Here is a 14,468-nt window from a genome sequence, read left to right as displayed (position 1 = left end):
CTCCATGACTATATACATACCTGGGAGATAGCAGCAGGAGGAGACCATTCAGCCTTTCAATCCTGCTCCACCATTCAATGGGAAGCAGCTGACCATCCAGCTCAGTCTCCTGATCCTGCTCTGTTCCAATCCTCTTTCATGACTTTACCTTGAAGAACTATATCTCAGTCCTCCTTGGGCTTCACTGCCTTTTATTCCAGTGGTGTTGCGGTGTTACTGTGTGGATGTAGGCAGGGGTAATGTGATGGTGCTGCCTCCTGGAGGATGCACTCAGCGTCCCTCATCATCCTGCAGTAACATCAACTGGGTTTCAGCAACGAGAGATCGAACCCATTTCCAGGATATGGGCATCACGGGCTCAGCCAGCATTTATTCCCCATCTCTAGTTACCCTTGAGAAGATGGTAGGGAGCTGCTGTCTTGAACCATTCACAGTCCATTTGGCGCAGAGAGACCGACAATGCCGGGAGGAGAGTGTTGCAGGATTTTGGCCGAGTGATTCTCCATCTTTGGTTCTTCAAATGCTGGGTAACTTAATCACGATCGTCACATGATTTTGAGATTTCAGTTTGCAAATCTTCACCATTTAACACCCAGTGTAAAGGAATATGTACAGATTAGAAATTCAGAACAGACAATTCTAGTTTCTCTGAAATGTCTTTTTCCCCTTTCTTCCCCCAAAGCTGTAACCCTCCAGCCCACTTACTCTCTCTCACCATTCTGGCTCTACTACCCCCTAATGTACACCCTCCCCATTCTCATGGAGTTGTTGATAAACAGGTCTATGCCACCACTTCCCGTCTCTGTTTAGACTCTGCACCCTTTCTGGATTCACTGCCTTTCCCTTCAGTTGCTGCAAGTCAATAATGTAACAGCAGAATGAAACAAAAGGAAACAGAAAGGGAGGTGGCAGATCCTGGACAGAAGAGGAACCTTCAGTCTGGGAGAATGGATCACATCCTTTGTTTCTCATTGGTCGATTCCTGTGTTATGACAAGTTGGGGATGGAACTTGGTCCCATGAGGGTGTGGTGACACTTTGACACTCCAACAGATTAATACTACAAGCAAATATGTTCCTACTCCAGACAATCACAGTGTGAAATACTTTCCACTAGTTACCCCAAAGCACATGCTCCAAAACTCACCCACATTCTGTACTTGTGCAGTGCCAGGTTTCCCCACAGATGTGCGGTCCCTGCCTCGGAATTTGGGAGTTGGAGCCCTGTCTCTGGAACGTGAATGAAAAGTGTGGGATGGAGGATGTTGTGTATTGGATCCCCATTCAGACACATGGGACATGTGGGCTGTCACTGGGATTTCCTGAGACATCCGCTTAGACAACCTGATTTCTGACGTAAGGAACATAGATTCAGCCAATTGGGGGATAGGGAGGTTAATAAGGTGCAGTTGGTTTTAAGCAGAGGTTGCTCAGTGGCGAGCACTGCTGCCTCACAGCGTCAGAGACCTTAGGCGACTGTGTGGAGTTTACACATTCTCCCCATGTTTGCATGGTTTCGTGCAGTTTACCAGTTTCCTCACACAGTCCAAAGATGTGCAGGTTAGGTGGATTGCCCATGCTAAATTGCTGACAGTGTCCATGCCCGTGCCGGTTAGACAATTAGCCATGGGAAATGGAATGTTACAGGGAACGAGTGGGTCTGAATGGGATGCTCATCATAGGGTTGGTGTGGACTCGATGGATGAATACCCTGTTTCTGCACTATAGGGACTCTATTCTATTCTCATGAGGAAGAATGTACTTATCTCAATGTGCTGTGAATCTGTGGAATTCCCTATTGAAAATGTGGTGGATGCCAGGACAATGAGCCAATTTAATGAAGAGATACAGATGTTGAATTTACAATGGGTTGAAGGGCGAGAGAGAGCAGGCGGGAAAATCCAGCTGAGACCGAGGTGAGCTCAATCATCACCGTATTAAATGGTGGGGCTGGTTCTCCTGTGCCCAGGGCTTATCTTCTTACGGTAATAACTGGAAAGCTGAATCCAAAATTCACCTCCTTCACCAAAGGAGATTTTCGGAAAATGACAGATAGTCAGGTGGATTAGCATTCCAAGCTTAGATAGTGAGGAAGTGTGTAGGAGATAATGATTTTGGAATTTTAAACTGAGGGGAGACAGTGATTTATGGTTTTAGACTGTGTCGTACATTCGCAGTGTCCAGAATACTCTGTTGTGAATATCTATCCTGTACTTTATTACAAGGCCAAGGTCACTGACAATGAAAACCAAAACACCCAGGAAACATCGCCTCCCATCGTAATCTGATAAAAGAATTCTGAGAAGTATGGTTGAACTTAGAACACAGATGGAAAGCTGGAAGATTAAATCCACTCCCAAGATCCAGTGCTTAAACAAAACGAGACTACAATAGGATGAGGCAGGAGTTGGCTAATGTAGACTGGAAACAAAGACTTTATGGTGGGAAAGTTGACGGACAGTGCGGGAATATCAAAGCAATTTTTTGAAATGCTCAGCAAAAGTATATATCAGGGAAAAGGAAGGACTGTAGGAAAAGGAATAATCTGCTGTGGGTGGCTCAGGAAATAAGGGAGTTTATCAAACTGAAATAGAATGCACACAGATTGGCAAAGACCAAGGAGAAACTAGGAGCTTAGAAAAACTTTAAAGATCAACAGAAAGCGAGATGGGATTGGGGGAGAAAAGTGATGAGTAGCTATCCCCAGGGACAGAATAGCAGTTTACACTGCTAGAGGGGAACCTATTGTGTGGGGAACATATGGCCTCTGTAATTGTTAAGTATTTAACTGTTACCATAGAGATAATCCTGATCAAATTAAAAATCACAGCACACCCCAAAAGCTTGTACTTGCAAATAATCCTGTTGGACTATAACCTGGTGATGTGTGGTTTTTAAACTTTGTCCACCCCAACACCGGCTTCTCCACATCAGAATCCTGATAGATACCCCACTGAAACTGAAGTGCCTGTCAGATACTTGAGGGAGCCACGGGGGTGTGGGGGAGGGGTGTGTGGTTTAACCACAAAGTGCTGAACTGAATTAGACTTTCTAACTGCCATTGCCATGGAGATAATACTGAGAGACAGTCTCTATTCAAAGTCCCAAACCACAAAGGTATAAGAATTGGAGCTGTACATCGGACAGGCGGGGAGTTACCTGATGCTGCCTGGAGGTGTTTTGTATGTACACTATTCATACAACTGCCATGTCTCATCAATAAAGACTCAAAGAAGACCTCTCAGAGTTCTGTGCCTGGGTATTCCTATCCAGCAGGGTTCAGGAATATGAGCACACAGCAGTCAGTCTTCACAGTGGAGGATACGAAGAACATGGCAGTAATTGATAAGGAGACTGAGGAGGGTGAGGCCCGAGATAATAACCATTATCGTGAAAGAGCTAGAGCTGGGCAAGTTAATGGAGCTAAAGGTAGACAAGTCTCATTGCCCTGATGGAATACATCCCAGGATACCAACAGAGTTAGGGGGAGAAAGAGCAAATGCACTTAGAGTCATAGAATCCAATAGCAGAGACAGGCCCTTTGGCCCATGCCGACCAGAATGTCCATCCACGCTAACCCCATTTCCCTGCACTTGGTCCATTTGCTTCTGTCCCTTTCCTATCCATGTATATGTCCAAATGCCTTTTACCTGTTGTGAGTATTCCTGCCTGAACCACTTCCACTGCCAGCTCATTCCATACACATACCACCCTCTGTGTAAAACAGTTGCCCCTCAGCTTCCCTTTTATTCTTTCTCCTCTAACCTTAAACTGATCCAATCAAGCCGTCCAATCCTCCAGTTCCTGGGAAAAAGACTGAGTGCTTTCACCTTATCCATGCCTCTCATGGTCTTATACACTTCTAGAAAAGAACCCCCTCAGTTTCCTCTGCTTTAAACATAAAATCCTCACTTGTCCAACCTCTCCCTATAACTCAGACCCCTGAGCCCTGGCAACATCCTTGTAAATTGTTCTGCACTTTTTACAGTTTAATAACTGAAACCTCCATTACATTCCTCATATTTCCAGTATTTCCCCGCGGGGCTGGAACCGACGGGACAATGCCAATGGATTACAATCCATGATCGAGAATGAACTCCTTTACAACAATCCCGTTTTCATAGTGTTCCCCATGGTGCAGGTATCCTTGTGTCTTTCTGGTTGCATGGTTAATTAAAGACTTGTCCTTCTACAAAGCAAAGTTGTGGCTTCATTGTTCCTGGGAAATGTGCCATGATTTTCCAGAATTTCAAAAACAAATGAAACCTCTCTCTCCACCCTCACCATGCTGACATGGACTTGGCTGTGTCTCAGTACTTTTGCAGTCACACTGAGATTTGAAATATTTGCCCATGGACAGAATGCACACCTTTCCTTCCAGATGAAAAGGCCAATGATATTCAGATCAGCACGGATCAAGTAACCATCAGATCGGAACATGAAGTTCAATTTGTCTTTCTCATCCGCAAATCCACCCTTTCAGTACCATACAACAGAGCACATAAGTTACCACTGTTAATACAGGATGGAAATTCATAAAACAATTGTAGTATTAAACTGTAGTTTCCTTGTTCCCCCAAAGATTTAAATCTCAGTCTCACAATTTCTCTCTTCTGTGAACTGAAATCCAAACCAATCCCCCCACTCCTTTCCTCCACACCCAGTTCTCTCACACACTCTCTTCGAATTCCGTTTCCTTGCTCCTGATGAGAACCATCCTGCATACACTGCTTCCTGCACACTCTGGCCAAGACCCATCTGACTAAAACGAGCCAAATTAGAATTCGAATTGCAGGCCCATCCTTGTCCCTTTCCATAACAACTCTGAATCTTCACAAAAGAGTTCTGATAACTTTCTGCAAAACGCTGCACCACTGATAGTCTGATCACATGTCAGGGTAGCAAGAGAAGGGGCCGTTCCCCTGGGTCCTGCTCCCAGAGGGATGAAGCTGCTAATGATAGATTAACCCCTCACACCCACAGCCTCCTTCCCAGGTACTGACCTATACTGCACATAGTCCCACAATTGGTCAGCACTGTGCTTGTGCACTTGTCTCCCCTCCTACAGCACGAGCTCCCGATCATATAGGAGTCCGGGTGATTGACAGCAGCTGCTGCCCAATATATCAGAATCCCTACAGTATGTAAACAGGCCCTTCGGCCAAACAAGTCCATACTGACCCTCCAAACAGTAACTTACACAGACCCATTCCCCCTAACTAATGTAACTTATACTATGGGCAATTTAGAATGGCCAATTCACCTGCCCTGCACATCTTTGGATTGTGGGAGGAAATCGGAGCACCCGGAGGAAATCCGCTCAGACACGGGGAGAATGCGCAAACTCCATACAGTCGCCCATAGCCGGAATCGAACCCGGGTACCTGGTGCTGTGAGGCAGCAGTGCCAACCACTGAGCCGTCTCTATAGAAGGAGGGGGGGGGGCTGGAGGACTGGGACAACGGGATTGTAAACAGTGAATGAATGTGGAGGACACTGGGGGATGGACAGGTCAGTGAGGGACAGGAGCAGTGCAGCAGGAGGGGATCCTGGACAAACTGAGCAATGGGAGAGTCTGACAGGAGAGAAACTACACGAAGGTTCTGTTTGGAGGCTCAGGCAGGGACAGCTGGGAGACAGTATGGCCTGGTGGCTTGGGCAGGTTTACTAATCAGTCTCTTCAAAGATGCTGTTACTCAACTCTGAGCCTGATCCTCCTAGTCCAGAGGTAAGGACACACCCTCCTGGTGGGCAAGGGATAAAGGGACTGCCTTTCAAAAAGAACTCACCTGTATTGGTGACATTAACAAGACTCAATACAGACTCACTGACAAAATGCTGGTGTACTTGAACTTCATCCAGAATATTAACACCTATAACTGGGCAACGCAGACCCCAACATACAGAGTTAAATCCTGGATACTAATAACAGCTTTGTGCATGGGAAATCATATCTCATGAATTTGACTCAGTTTTTTTGAAGAAGTAACAAAGAGGATTGCTGAGGTCAGAGCATGGACATGATCTACATGGACTTCAGTAACGTGTTTGACAAGGTTCCTCATGGGAGACTGGTCAGCAAGGTTAGATCGCATGGAGTACAGAACTGGCCCGAAGGTAGAAGGCAGAGGGGGCTTTTCAGGCTGGAGGCCAGTGACCAGTGGAGTCTCACAAGGATCGATGCTGGATCCACTACTTTTCGCCATTTATATCCATGATTTAGATGTGAACATAAGAGGTATTGTAAGTAAGTTTGCAGATGACACCAAAATTGGAGGTGTAGTAGACAGTGAAAAAGATTACCTCAGAGTACAAGAGGATCTGGATCAGATGGGTGAATGGGCTGAGTAGTTCAGTTTAGAAAAATGCGAGCTGCTGCATTTTGGAAACGCAAACTTTAGCAGGACTTATACAGTTAATACTAAGTTCCTGGGGAGTGCTGCTAAACAAAGAGTCCTTGGACTGTAGGTTTATAGTTCCTTGACAGTAGAGTAGCAAGTAGATAGGATAGTGAAGGCGGCAGTTGGTCTGCTTGTCTTTACTGCTCAGAGCATAGAGTATAGAGGTTGGGAGGTCATATTGCGGCTGTACAGGACATTGCAAAAGTTGCCGAATCAATATTCCATAGAATTCTGTTCTCCTTCCTATCAGACGGATGTTCTTAAACTTTAAAGAGATCAGAAAAGAATTATAGCATGTTGCCAGGGTTGGATAGGCTGTTTTCCCTGGAGCGTCAGAGGCTGAGTGGTGACCTGAAAGAGATTTTAAAAATCAGGTTGGGCATGGATAGGGTAAATAGACAAGATATTTGCCCTGCAGTGGGGTGGGGGGGGGGTAGTACTGGGAGGGAGTGTAGGCAGACAGGGCATCGATGGATCGAGGGGGGTGGGACAGAAATGGGTGGGGAAAGAGAGGGGGGATAGAGAGGGGTGGCACAGAGACAGGTGGGGACAGAAAGTGGGATTAGAGAGGAGGGGAATGGGGGGGTGCGACTGACAAAGGGGGAACAGACCTGGGGGTGGTGGTGGAGGCAACCAACTAAAGGGGGGAAGAGACGGGGGGGGGTGAATGGGGGAACAGACGGATAGAGGAGGGGAACAGGCTGATGGGGGGGGGGGGAGAAGAGGAGGGACAGACAGAGTGGGGGGAGACGGGGGAAACAGAGGGGGAAGATGGAGAGTTATTATATTAGATCTACAACTCCATCCCCATCCTGTTCCTGTTTTCTCCTCCTCACCTTAATTCCCTCTGAAGGGCTCAGAACAACTGCATAGTTCTTGGAAAGTAGGGTTTCAGGGAGATCAGGTGCTGAACGTGGCATTTGGGACACTAACATTGAATAGAATGCGCTGATTCGATTCGATTCCACTGTCTGTGCGGTCTTTACACATTCTCCCTGTGTGTCTGCGTGGGCTTCCTCTGGGTGCTCTTAATTTCCTCCCACAAATCCAAAGACATGCAGGTTAGCTGGATGAGCTTTGGGTAATGGTAGGTTACAGAGTTAGGGTGGAATGCTGTTCCGATGGTTGGTATGGTCTCATGGGCCGAAAGGCCTACTTCCACACTGTAGGGATTCTGTCACTGAGTATAGGGATTAGGAGGGCACGTTGTGGCTGAGTAGGGCATTGGGGAGGCCAGTTTTAGAATACTGTATTCAATTGTGGTCTCCCTGATTTCAGAAAGATGTTACCAGAATAGGACTCAACCTCTTAATGACAAGTTCCTGGGAAGTGTTGACAGACAAACAGACCGTGCAGTGTGGGTTGATAGTTCCTTGAAAGTGTGGTTGAAGGTAGACAGGTCGGTGAAGGTGGTATGCGGTATGCTTGTTGTTATTGGGCAGTGCACTGAGGATAGGAGTCAGGAGATCATGTTCCGGTTGTACAGTTTATTGGCTCGGCCACTTTTGGAATCCCCAGAGTGCTTTCAATTCCAGTCTCCCTGCTACACGAAAGATGTTGGAAAACTTGCAAGAGTTCAGAAAAGTTTTACTAGGGTGTTTCCAGTATTGGAATATGTGAACCATAGGGAGAGGCTGAATAGGCTGAGGCTATTTCCCTGCAGCACTGGACACTTTAGGTGGCTTTATTGAACTTTATAAAATTATGAGGAGCAATGATAGGGTGACTAGTCATGGTTTCTTTTTTCCCCAGAGTAGGGGAGTCCAAACAAATGTGCATCTTTTTTCCAAGGTGGAAATAACAAATTCTAGAAGAGAGATGGCAAGTTTAAAGGATATGAAAACCGAAACAACTGAAGATGCTGTAAACCAGGAAGAGAAACAGGAGTTTCTGGAAAAGCTCAGCAGGTCTAGCAGCATCTGTGAAAAGAAATTAGAGTTAACGTATCTGAGGAAGGGTGACCAGACCCGAAACTTGAACTGATTTTTCTTCACAGATGCTGCATGACTTGCTGAGCATTTCCAACAACATCTGTGCAAGTTTAAAGGGAGTTGTTTGGAGTATATACCTGAGGGGAACTTTATAAAGTGCGAGTGAGACCACATCTGGAGTAATGACAGAAGGTTTGGTCCCTTTATTTAAGGAAATACATCATTCCATCAGAGGCATTTCATAGAAGATTGACTGGGATGAACCCTGGTTTGTAGGGATTATCTTTTAAGAAAAGGCTGAAGTTGGGACTCTACTCACTGGATTTGGGAAGAATGAGAGGTGATCTCATTGTAACATGTAGGATTCTTAAGGAGTTTGACAGGGTAAATACGGAGAGGATGTTCCCCATCATGAGGGAATCTGGAACCAGATTCTGGGATAGTCGCAGAATCACGGGTTCTGTTTTGGATTCGTCAAGTTTAAGGCAACACCGACACGGGTCAGGGGTTTCAGTAGCAATGGAGCTGGGGTGAGGTGGAGACAAGCAACATTTAAAAGATTGGAATTCCTGGTGTTTGTGATTTTGTAGATGTCTGATCAGAAGGTCACCTTGGGGTCAGATATGAGAGCAATATTGTGAAGAGTGTGGTTCTGCCTCAGACAGTTCCTAGGGAGAGAGAGGGGCTCAGCAGTAAGGGAAAGTAATTTGTAATAGCAACTGAAGGCAATGGGTTTAACCATTGCAACGTTCCGTTGCAGGAAATTGCAGCCAATCGCACAGTGAGAGTGTGATGAGCAGTTTTATAACTGAGTAATGGAGAGGGATGATGGGGAGGGGGAGCTGGGCATTGTCAGTGTACATGTGAAACCTAACACGGTGCTTTTGGACGATGTCACTTCCTGGCAGTATGTAGGTGAGAAACAGGAGGGACCAAGGAGAGATCCTTAAGGGACACCAAATACAAGGAATTCAGAAAGGAAAGGGAGAGTTGGGATGGAGTAGGTTTTTCAAACAATGGTGGGTTCAAATATTAGTTTGTCGCAGAAAGGGAGAGAAGGACATAACCAGAAAAGAGACAGATAGAACAAGGAACAATATCTGTGAATTGGTGAGGGGGAGTGAGGAGGAGGAGGAGCAGCCCAACTCCTAAAGTAGTATTCCTACATTAGTGACATCACCCAACTCCACCCTAGTCTCAGCTCATTTACTGAAACACTCGTCCATCCCTGTGTTATCTCCAGACTTCATTATCCAAACACACTCCTGGCCAGCCTCCCACATTCAACTTACATGTAATCTCAAGAGTATCTAAAACCCTACTGCCCAAGTGCTCACTTGTACCAAAACTTGTTGATCCATCAAAAGGCCCCTATTAACAAGCAACAATTTAAAATTCTCCCCCTTGATGTAATTCCTGGCTGTGAACATCCCTGTCTCCCTGCACCACACAACCTGTGAGACCTCGACAACTCATTTTCTTTCAGACTCCCAACGATGAGTTTATTCATTGCTTCACCTGTCTGGCTGTTTCTACTGTTGCCAAGGCAACTCGGTCTGGAACTCCCACCCTAACGCCCTCAGACCTGCTTTCCTCCTTTAAGGTATTCTTGAAAACCTGCTTATTTGGCAATTCTTTTGATCACCTGACCTAATATCCCCATCTGTGGCCTTATGTCAGAAGTTCTCAACAGTATTTCTGTGGAATTATAAATATGATTAAAAAAAATGTTGTTGATTTGCACACACATTGTCAACTCTTCACTGTCACTGAGTGAATAATCTATAACAGCTCTTACCCAAACATATTGTGGGAACACCTTCACCACACGAACTGCAGCTGTACAAGGAAGTCAAACATCACCTTCTCCACAGGCAATGGGGCTTTGGCACTGATCAATGGTATCTGTGGAGAGAGAAACACACAGTTGATATTTCAGGGAGTGCAAAATGCATTATAGGGAGGGAAAATGGTACAGAATTTGGATTTTCAAATTTGTGTTTTACAACGTGCACTAAGTTCTGTAAAACCTCTCATCCCATACCATGAAAATTTCCTTCTCTTCCTGGTCAATATCTTTCCTTTCCCCTACCTTTCACCTTCACACATTTCCAATGCCTTGGTCACAACAACCCTGTGCTGTTCGTGAAGTTTATTACGTGGTTGAGTATTGTCCCGCCCCTCATTTACTCCAATTGGTTGAAGGACCAACTCGCACCTCTAGCCCCCTTTCCCCCACTCTTATTGGTCCTGCGCTGACATCAATAATCCAAGGCCCATTGTGGGCTGGAGCATGCTCAGTGCTTCCTGCTTTTGCTGCTGTTCATCAGGTATAAGAGAGAGAGAGGGCTCATCCCTGTTTCTCCTGATGTCAGACAATACCAACAATTACCTGCATAGTATGCAGCCTTTCACATTGACAATTCTCCTAAAATGATTCACGCATGATGGAAACGTTGATTAAAGAGAACGATTCTTAGATACATCTTTAAGGCGGACAGAGGGGTTTAGGGAAGATATTCCAAAGGTTTGTGTCCTCAGCAGCTCCAATCGTGGAGTGATATAGGTGGGCAACAGCTTACAATGGAGACAGTTAGTGGCTAACCATAAGTTAACAACCTCGTGTCCTAGCCCCCCTACCCCACACACCAGGCCTCGTTCTCACAGCCTGTCATTACACACTACCTATGGTTAGCCACTAACAGTCTCCATTAACAGCTAATCACCTTCCCCCAGCCAGATCGTTATCCACTCCTTTATCCAACCGTTCTTCTCACTCTATCCCCACCTATCCTTTACTCCTTTTATCCTCCCCTCCCCACACTATCTTCTGCACATAAACTGACTTTTTTTCTCAGTAACATCTGTCCTGAGGAAGGGACACTGGGTCTGAAACTTTAACTCTGATTTCTCATCACAGATGCTGCCAGACCTGCTGAGCTTTTCCAGAACCTCCTGGTTGTTGTTTCTGATTTACATCTTCCTCAGTTCTTTTGGTTTTAATTTACCGGGAGTTTGTAATTCAGGTCCCACAGCCTCTGTCCCAGTCTCTGCTGTCTCTCCCAACCCCAAACAGTGACACTGCACCTGCACAGCTCATGGACATGTGTTGTCTTGCTGGCCACACCCCTCATTCACTCCCATTGGTTGCAAGACCACACAGACTCTCCTCCCATTGGTCTGGAGCTGCCATCAATCAGCCGGGCCCCATTGTGATGAGTGTGGAGGGCTCATCCCTCTCTCTGCCCTGGGATGAGCTTCATCATTCACAGTGAATGGGGCAGTATCAAAGAGCGCAGGGCCTGGGGGCTATTCAGCCCATCGGGGCTGTTCTCTCTCCCTTTGGAGATGCTGCAAGTCTGTCCCAAGTCCCCTCCCATGTGCCCACGGCCCCCCAAATCTTTCCTTAAAAAGTAAAGTTCCAAGTCTGTTTCAGAATACCTGCTGAATCTGTGTCGTTCAGACTGTTCCAGATGCTCAGAACTTATTGAGGAAAATAGCCAACAAAGAGACAGGCATAGCTGGGGCCCATACGTGTGCCCATGGCTACCCCTTTGGTCTGGAGGAAGTGGGAGGATCCTTTGAATCCTCCCACCTTAACAATTTCTCCTTTGAATCCTTTGAACAGTTGATCTTCTGTAATTACATCGGCACCACTCCCCACCTCTTCCTCTGCTACATTGATGACTGCATTGGCGCCACCTCGTGCTCCCGCGAGGAGGTTGAACAATTCATCAACTTCACCAACACATTCCACCCTGACCTTAAATTTACCTGGACTTTCTCTGACACCTCCCTCCCCTTCCTGGACCTCTCCATCTCCATTAATGACGACTGACTTGACACTGACATTTTTTACAAACCCACTGACTCCCACAGCTACCTGGATTACACCTCTTCCCACCCTACCTCTTGCAAAAATGCCATCCCGTATTCCCAATTCCTCCGCCTCCGCCGGATCTGCTCCCAGGAGGACCAGTTCCACCACAGAACACACCAGTTGGCCTCCTTCTTTAGAGACTGCAATTTCCCTTCCCACGGGGTTAAAGATGCCCTCCAACACATCTCGTCCACATCCCGCACCTCTGACCTCAGACCCCACCCCTCCAACTGTAACATGGACAGAAGGCCCCTGGTGCTCACCTTCCACCTTACCAACCTTCGCATAAACCAAATCATCCACCGACATTTCCGCCACCTCCAAACAGACCGCACTACCAGGGATATATTTCCCTCCCCACCCCTTTCCACCTTCCGTAAAGACCGTTCCCTCCGCGACTACCTGGTCAGGTCCACGCCCCCAAACAACCCACCCTCCAATCCTGGCACTTTCCCCTGTCACCGCAGGAACTGTAAAACCTGTGCCCACACCTCCTCCCTCACCTCTATCCAAGGCCCTAAAGGAGCCTTCCACATCCAAAGTTTTACTTGCACATCCACTAATATCATTTATTGTATCCGTTGCTCCCGATGCGGTCTCCTCTACATTGGTGAGACTGGGCACCTCCGAGCAGAGCACTTTAGGGAACATCTCCGGGACACCCGCACCAATCAACCACACTGCCCCGTGGCCCAACATTTCAACTCCCCCTCCCACTCTGCTGAGGACATGGAGGTCCTGGGCCTCCTTCACCGCCACTCCCTCACCACCAGACACCTGGAGGAAGAACGCCTCATCTTCCTCCTCGGAATACTTCAACCCCAGGGCATCAATGTGGACTTCAACAGTTTCCTCATTTCCCCTTCCCCCACCTCACCCTAGTTCTAAACTTTCAGCTCAGTAATTGTCCCCTTGACTTGTCCGACCTGCCTATCTCCTTTTACACCTATCCACTCCACCCTCTCCTCCTTTACCTATCACTTTCATCCCCTCCCCCACTCACCCATTGTACTCTATGCTACTTTCTCCCCACCCCCACCCTCCTCTAGCTTATCTCTCGATGCTTCAGGCTCACTGCGTTTATTCCTGATGAAGGGCTTTTGCCCGAAACTTCGATTTCGAAGCTACTTGGATGCTGCCTGAACTGCTGTGCTCTTCCAGCACCACTAATCCATCAAAACCCTTCCTACTCATGTACCCAATTGGAAGCCTTTTAAATGTTGTGATTTTATCAGCCTCCACTACTTCATCTGGTCGCCCCTCCCATACACACACCACACTCAGCTTGAAAACGTTGCCATTTAGATCCCTTTTAAATCTTTGCCCTCTCAACTTAAACCCAGGTGCTCTAGTTTTGGACCCACCTAACCTGAGGAAATAGGACCCCGGCTGCTCACCTTATTCACACCCCTCGTGATTTTATAAATCTCCATGAAGTCACCTCTCAGTCTTTGACTCTCCAGAGAAATTAACCCCAGCCTATTCAGCCTCTCCCTGTAGGCCAAATCCTCCAATCCTGGCAACGTTTTTGTAAATCTTGTCCAAACCTTTTCAAGTTTCACAACATCCTTCCCAGAACAGAGTAATTCAAACTGAAAACAGAATTCCAGAAGTGGCTTAATCAATGTCCTGTCCAGCCACAATATGGCGCCCCAGCTTCTGTATTCAATGCATTGACCAATAACGGAGAGCATTAATGGAGTCCCATTTGCCAGCGGTTCACCCTTATCCCTCTAAATCCTCCCTCTTCAAGTACCCAATCAGATGCCTTTTAAATGCTGCAATTGTACTAGCCTCCACCCCTTCTCTGGCAATTCATTCCATAAATGCAATGCCCTCAACATGAACAAGATGCCCCTTAGATCACTTTTAAATCTTTTCCCTCTCACCTTAAGCCTGTACCCTGTAGTTCTGGACCCACCGAACTTGGGAAAAAGTCCCTGACTGCTCACCTTATCTGTGCCCTTCATGATTTTATAAGATCACCTCTCAGTCTCCAACCCTCCAGGGAAAATATTCCCAGCCTATTCAGCCTTGCCCAATAAGCTCAAACCGTCCAACCCTGGCAAAGTCCCTGCAAATGTTTTCTGAACCCTTTCAAGTTTCTCAACATTATTCCAAGAACAGGGATAACAGGGAACTGAAAACAGAATTCCAGAAGAGCTGTAATCAGTGCCCTGTCCAGCCACAATATGACATCACAACAACTGCATTCAATGCATTGACCAATAACGGGGAGCGTACCAAATGCTGCATT

At 46.7% G+C, this 14,468-nt stretch overlaps 1 long non-coding RNA gene across 6 annotated transcripts in view; it reads right to left on the bottom strand.

The window, feature by feature from the left end:
• The window catches only part of LOC140458926 (uncharacterized), a 53,062-nt gene that overhangs the window by 25,858 nt on the left and 12,736 nt on the right, over nt 1-14,468 (bottom strand). For all 6 annotated transcript variants that reach the window (XR_011953769.1, XR_011953767.1, XR_011953766.1 and 3 more), the window contains one exon: nt 10,130-10,236. This is a non-coding gene — a long non-coding RNA (uncharacterized lncRNA). The remainder of the gene's footprint in view (nt 1-10,129; nt 10,237-14,468) is intronic.

Source organism: Chiloscyllium punctatum, chromosome 34, assembly GCF_047496795.1.
Source record: "Chiloscyllium punctatum isolate Juve2018m chromosome 34, sChiPun1.3, whole genome shotgun sequence".
NCBI lineage: Eukaryota > Metazoa > Chordata > Chondrichthyes > Orectolobiformes > Hemiscylliidae > Chiloscyllium > Chiloscyllium punctatum.
The sequence above is the reverse complement of the archived record's forward strand: the minus strand, read 5'-3'. Positions and strand labels throughout refer to the sequence as shown.